Genomic DNA, 7,901 nt, shown 5'->3' on the forward strand with positions numbered 1-7,901 from the left:
CACACACACACACACACACACAGGAGGAAAAGAAACTGAGAAAATTCTTCTGCATTGCCAGACTGCAAAGCTAGCCTTGTAGATAGCAAAAGAAGAGATGATGTCAGTTTTTATGTATTCATTTCTTATACTCCTTCAGCAACGTCTATTGCCTTTCTCAGTGACGTTGTCAGGTATTCTGGGATATCTAGACTTCCCTCTAGTCCCGTGGTTCATTCTATTGACAGGTCCCAGACTACCTCCTTTAGTTTGTCCTACATTAGATCTTCCTTCTGCTGTATAGGCCTAAGTGGAAAGCAATTTTACTGAAAACACCTTTACCTGCAGGACTAATGTAGGCATGATTTCTTCACAGCAGCGTGATTACCACAATGATTGATGAAACAAATAACAGAGACTCAATGTCTTCTGTGTCTCTGGTTTAAAATTCACTTGCAATCCAAGCATTCCCACTAAGAGTTACTAGAAAAGAATGTTGAAAGGACTTACCCAAAGCCAGTGGGAAAACGAGGGGCTTTAACCCACCTATCTGCAACAAGTATCCACCTTAGCCAGACTGGAGGAATTATGTGAGAATCTTCTTCCATATTCTTACACATCCCCCTGACAGTTTATATCACTTGTGAACTCCAGGGAAATTTCTTGCCACCTTAAGAGTTTCCTTACTGGCCTGGAAAACTAGATCCATTGCCAGAGTGCTTGCCTAACATGTCTAAAGCCCTGACATCCCCAGCACCACATAAATCAAACATAGCGACACACAACTGTAATTCTTGAAATGGGTAGGAGGAGACTCTTAAGAAGACCAGAATTTCAAGATCATCCTTGCCTACTATTGTTAAAATTTCTTCCCAGGGGAAGATGTACACAATGTCTGTACCTTCTCCTAAGGTCCTAATGATAAACTAAGGCTTGATTCCACCACTCTGTACTCTGAAAGCCAATAAGTGTATTGGGCTTCATCACAGAGCATGGCTAAGGGGATATTTACAGGGGTATGAATGCTCCCTCTCCTAATAGGCTGAGCTTAGAAAGCCTTTACTCAGCAGGGATGAGAGATTTTCCCCATAGCCACATAGAGGCAACCCCCTCCCAAGTCTTCCCTCACCTATATACTCTAGCCCAGCAATTCTCAACCTGTGGGTCATGACCCCTTTGGGAGGGTCACATATCTGATGTTTACATTACTATTCATAGCAGTAGCAAAGTTACAGTTATGAAGTAGCAATAAAATGATTTTGTGGTTTGAGGTCACCATAACATGAGGGTCACACCATTAGCAAGGCTGACAACCACTGCACTAACCCCTTCCAGGGAATGGCTGTATATGCTAGTAAGGTTCTTTCAACCCTTTACACACCCTTCCACAAAGGGTGTAAACCTTCAATAAGCCTGGCAGAGATAGTCATTTTGTAAGGGGGCATAGTTGAACACCCAAGATGATGCTTGCTTGGATAAGAGAACAGTCACGCACATCTACAGAGTGAGTTTTAAGCAAGCCTGGAATAAGACCCTGTCTCAGAAACAATATCAATCAATCAATCAATCAATCAATCGATCGATCGATCCCACAATTAAAGCCTCAGTGTTGGGATAGAAATAGCACTCTGGGCTTTTCATCTAACAATTACCTACTGGAATGTTCTTCCTTACATTCCCGAGACTATTATCTAGAAGTCAAGCCTTCCTGGAATAGTGTAGGTCTGAGAAGTCTATACTTTCCAGGAGATGAAGAAAAAGGCTGGACATGGGAACTTGCCAAAATTAAACATTTGATGAGTTAGTCTTGCTTCCAGCTGGGTAGCTACTCTAGGCTGTACTTAATTAATCTTCCTCTAGGGAGTGTGTTTGAAATACAAGGCAATAGAACAGTCTGGGAGTTGACATGTTTAATTAAGTTGAGGTTTATTTACCATCATCAGTGGTTCTCTGCCTCCTTGTTCCCTGGATATTGACATCCCTGAAGACTAGCCTTAACTCATTTGGATCACTTTCATTTTGGTCAGCTTTAAGATTCACAGTCCAGCTAGCTCAGAGTGCTAGCTCACACCTGTAACTGTGACACTTGGGAGACACTGACAGGAGGGTTGGCAAAAGATTGAGGTCAACATGCTCCCGCACAGCAAGTTCCAGGTCAGCTGGGGCTATGTAGTGAATACAGAGGGAAACCGTTTCTCATGACAAAAGAGAGAACCCAGGAAGATGTTCAGTCAATAAAGTGCTTACTGCATAAAAAAATGAATTTAATCACCAAATCCAATTAAAGGCCAGCAAGAGGGAGGCCAAGACAGGATGAGTCCTGGGCTTGACTAGCCAGGCAGTCTAGCCAAAATGATGAGCTAGAGACTCAATAGGAGATTCTCAAAAATAAGGTGAAGAACAATTGAGGGAAACACACATCATTAACCTACGGTTCTCTCTCTCTCCCCCTTCCCTTCCCCTCTCCCCCTCTCTTCTTCTCTCCCTCCCTCTCTTCCTCTCTCCCTCTCCCCCTCTCTCTCCCTCTCCCTCTCCATTTCTCTCTCTCTCTCTCTCTCTCTCTCTCTCTCTCTCTCTCTCACACACACACACACACACACACACACACACATCACAATAAGGAGGTTACACCTTCAAAATTTCTCCTTGAGTGTTGGCAAACTCCTTCTGTAAATGAACAAATAGTAAGCTTTGTGGAAATTAGTCTCTGATGATGTTATTCAACTCTGCCTCTACAATATAAAAGTAGCCATATGTAAAAGAATTGTCATGGCAATTTCAATAAAATTTTATAAATGCCAAATTTGAATTTCCTATAAGTTTCACTTGTCACAAGATATTAGTTTTCTTTAGGTTTTCCCCAGCCATTTAAAAAAATGTAAAATAATAGTAGTAGTAATAATAATAATAATAATAATAATAATAATAACTCATGAGTCAAAGATAGCAAACCTGACTTCAAATTGGTCCTGCATACCAGACTTTATCATGGAACTTGCTATGTTATGCCCAGGCTGGCCTCAAATTTGTAACAATCTTCTTGTCCCTATGCCTCTTCCCTTCTTTTGACTTTTCTTCAAACTCTAATCTTCCAACTGTCCAAATTATCATTAGACATCGATCAGATTTAACATTGCATTTCTTTTTGTCACTTGACCCCACCATGTGTGTGACAGGAATTATACATCCTAGGCTGACCTTGAACTCATGACCTTTCTGTTTTAGCTTTTTGAGTGTTGAGATTATAAATAAATGGCATACTGCCCAGTCAGACCTGATTTTTTTGTACTGGGGAATTGAACCCAGGGCCTTTCGCATGCTAAGGAAGGGTTATACTACCCTCCTCTCCCTTCATCCACATTTTGAGACATAGTCACTAAGTTGCCCAAACTGGTCTTTTTACTTCCTGCCTCAGCTTCCTATTTAGCTAACATTACAGGCCTGTACCATCATTCCTGACTTTAATATCTTTATACTTCTTGATGTACAAGAATCTTTCCAGGGACTCTATTCATATTTACCTTAGTTCATATTTGCAAGTCCTTAATTCATGCTTATACACTTTATGTAAAACCAATGGCTGCAATCTTATTACGTACATCTTGTAATATATCAATATGTAAACCTGCCTTCTACCCAAGGAGTTCTACGTACTCAAATTAATTCTCATAGTACGGGATTTTCATCAAAGAACTCCTTTCAGTATCTCTGCTACTTCATGCATGTATGCATGTGTGTGTGTGTGCCCACGTGTGCAGGTGTGTGTGTGTTATAAATTGAATATCTTTCACAAAAGCTTACTTTTGAGCTAGGGTGAACCTCCCTGAGCTCACTGATTCAGTTAGGCCTGCAGGCCAGTGACCTCCAGAAATCTGCCATTCTCTGCCTCCCTAATGCTGTGATTATAAATACAAGCCAACTCTCCTTCCAACTTTTTATGTGGTGATGGGGATCTAAGCTCGGTTCTTATTTGTGTAGCAAGCACTTTACCAATTGAGCCATCTCCCCGGACCCTTTTATTGTTTCTTATGCATGTTAATGCAGCCCTCAACCCCCTCTGCTTCTTTAGAAGCTGGTTCTCCCAGAGGATGTTCTTGGAATTTCATCCTCCACTGTGCTTTATGCAAACCTAAAAGCTTTGCCTTCCACCCGTGAAGGTGACATGTTAAAGGTGGAGAGAAGGAACTGGTGCCTATGCCTGTGCTTCTACGCCTGTGCTTCTGTTCATCCCCTTACTCATAGCTTTTCCCCACAACCATGGGACTATTGGGAAGCTCACACGCAGCATGTGGGGACACCATGGGTATTTCAGAGTGGCTCTCCTTAAAAGCCTGCCAATAAGAAGTGTTATGAGGAAATGGAGAAATTAGAAGTCTCGTCTCTCCTGATGGGAATCCTTATTTAATTGCTTTAGAAAAGAATGTTAGTCTTTTAAACAGTTAAAGACAGAATTACCAGATGACCCAGCCATTCCATTCTGAAGTAGTTCCTTTTTTCATGTTATTTTTATGTATAGGAGTACTTTGCCTGCTTGTATATCTGTGTACCAAATGCATGCCTGCTATCCATGCAGGCCAGAAGAGGAATCAGATCCCCTAAGACTGGAGTTACAGAGGGTCGTGAGCAGTTTTATGGTGCTGGAAATGGACCTCATGTCCTCTGGAAAAGTAGCTGAATCCTCTCTTCAGCCCCCGAAGAGTATCTTGAAGTGAGACAATACTATTACCACACACAAAGTTGTATACAAATCATTAGTAGCAATGTGATTAATAGCAGCCAAAAAGCAGAGTTGGCATGTCCATCAGCTGACAAAATGTGCTGTGTCCATAACGTATGATTAGAACATAGTAATTCGGGGCTGGAGAGATGGCTCAGCGGTTAAGAGCACTGCCTGATCTTCCAAAGGTCCTGAGTTCAAATTCCAGCAACCACATGGTAGCTCACAACCATCCATTATACGATCTAATGCCCTCTTCTGGCGTGTCTAAAGACAGCTACAGTGTACTTACATATAATTATAAATAAACCTTTGGGCCAGAGCAAGCAGGGCCGGAGTGAGCAGAGGTCCTGAGTTCAATTCCCAGCAACCACATGATGGATCACAAACATCTACACAGCTACAGTGTACTCATGTACATTAAATTAATTAATTAATCTTAAAGAAGAACATAGTAATGCATTCTTCTATATGAATAAACTTCAAAGATATTCTGCTAAGTGAATGAAGACAAAAGAGACCATGAATTGTAAGCTTCACTTTATACAAAATGCTCAGTAGAGGTCAAGCTATAGAGCTTGGAAATAAATTAATGGTTGACTAAGGCTAGTGTAGGGTGGGAAGTGAGGAGAAAACACATGGTGACTATTAATAAGCACAGGATTTCTTTTAAGATTGGTGGAATGTTGCAAGATTGTGGTAATCCTGTGAAATTGCCCCAGAAAAGTCCACTGAAATATACACGTTCAGTAGTGGATTATATGGAACGTAAAAAAAACTATTTTTAAAAAGGCTTATGCTTAGATTACTGAAATTTGGCCATGATAAAAAAGGTTATCTTTATTTTTAAAGTATATTATATTCTCATCTGGCACTGGAGCCTACCATGCATTTTTTTCTGCTTGTAATTTAATTTCATGAGTTTCATATAAACATTCATTTTTTTGCTCCTTAGCATATAGATGGTTGTGGTTTTTTGGTACAATTCAGAAGACAATCTTAAATGTTAAAGTGAGGTAATTTAAACAAAATTAGAGGTGGAGTTGGGTATTGAGTGCAAGTGTTTCAAACATATGTGCACGTTAGTTAGCATGCAGGTTTGGTGGTGGGATGGAGTGGGGGAAGGAAGCAATTCACAGTTTCATTGGAGGAGTGATGTCTTCCGTTTACCACTGTGATCCCTCGAGCATTGAGAAATTGAATGTGAGCTATCATTCTTGTATATACAGAGGGCCTGGAAATTGGGGTATTAGGTTATGCTTATTTTGCAGTTTACACATATATAAACTACAATAGGATCGTATAGATTTTAAATTTTCACTAATTCCTAGCTATATCAGTTGCTTTTATCATGGCAATCTGACAAGAAGCAATTTAAAAGCAGGAAGGATTTATTCTGGCTCACAGTCTGTACGGATACAATCCACCAGGAGTATGAGGTGACTGACTCACTGAATCAGGAAGCAGAAAATTCTTGTTAGAACTGGAGCTGGCCCATCCCCCCACTGACCTACTACTTCCTTCAATTAGATCCCACCACCAGAATCTCACAAGTTCCCCAAACACTGCTGCCTGCTGAGGACCAAATTTTCAAACACAAGAGTCTGTGGGGAATAGTTTACATGCAAACCATATTGGTAGCTCTAGTGAGTATTGATTTGGACAGCACTGGATCAGAGAGGCATCTCAGTCAACTCAGTAAGCAAGTGAGAATGCATTGGGGGCTGCTGGTTCTCTACTGTGAAAAAAAGTGCATAAAGCATATGTACTACATGATTAGGGAACATCATGGAAAAGAAAATGGAAAGAATGTAAGAGCTAGGAGATGGAAAGAAAGATGTGAAATGCACTCTTCTGGCACAGCCATTGCAATCATGATTCTACAACATTCCACTGAGCCTGTGCAAAATTTGGTTTGTCCCTAGCCAATCATGGATTGAGGAAGGGCTCACAAGTCCCTCCCCTTTCTGCTGGTGGGTTTTTGGTGATCAAGTAGACATTGTTTTTAGTATATCCATGTGTGGTGGTTTGAATATGCTTGGCCCAGGGAGTGGCAGTATTTAGAGGTGTGGCCTTGTTGAAGTAGGTGTGGCCTTGTTGGAGGAAGTGTGTCAATGTGGACATGGACTTAAAAACCCTCATCCTCACTGCCTGGAAGACAGTCTTCTCCTACTTGCTCTCAGATGAAGATGTAGAATTCTTAGCTCCTTCTCCAGCATCATGTCTGCCTGGACACTGCCATGTTCTCTCACCTTGATGATACTGGACTGAATCTCTGAACCTGTAAATCAGCCCCAATTAAATTTTGTCCTTATATGAGTTGCCTTGGTCATTGAGTTTGTTCACAGCAGTAAAAACCTATCTAAAACACTATTGTTGAACTTATCAGGATCCAATGGTCAATTCCAAATAATGGTTACACATGAGCTTGGTTAAACTCAGTGAATCAAAAAATTTAAAAAAAGACACAAATATGAGAGAAGGATCATAGGGAGGAGGTGAGAGGGAAACAGGAAAGTGTGGGGTTATAGTAACTAGAATATATATATATATATAATTATTAAATAACAAATTTATTAAAAATACAACTTAGACAATAACAATGGCAAAATTTTTCAACTTCTTCCAATTCCCCCCAAAATTCCAAACAAAATATATGCTATAAATTTTGATTGCTAGTTATGCTTTATTCTAAAATCCTACACTTGTCACACAACTTCTTAAAAGATGATTAATAACATTGAGTGTATAACATGCATTGATGAACCAAGAAATTGAGTATATGGAAAGCAATAAAGTCCCATTTGTGCTTATCATTTTGTTCAGAGAGTATCCATGATCTATGCATAAATTTTTATCCAAATAAGTGCTCCTAACATATAGATTAAAATATATTGATTTTCTAAGGTCCCCAAAGCTTTCCTAACCCATAATACTATTTAAAGAAATATCTATTGATGTATTAAATTATTGTGTTTTTACTTCAAGGGACTTTCATCCAAAAATCATTTAGGTCTCAAGTTTTTCAATTTCACTTAATTCCCAGCCAAGAAAAAAAAATTTGCAAAGTCAAAGCTAAAGGCAAAACAGACTTCTTAAAAGTCTGTGTATTAGTCAGGGTTCTCTAGAGTCACAGAACTTGCAGATAGTCTCTATATAGTAAAGGAATTTATTGATGACTTACAGTCTGCAGTCCAAATCCCAA

This window comes from Mus pahari, chromosome X, assembly GCF_900095145.1.
Source record: "Mus pahari chromosome X, PAHARI_EIJ_v1.1, whole genome shotgun sequence".
NCBI classification, from domain to species: Eukaryota; Metazoa; Chordata; class Mammalia; order Rodentia; family Muridae; genus Mus; species Mus pahari.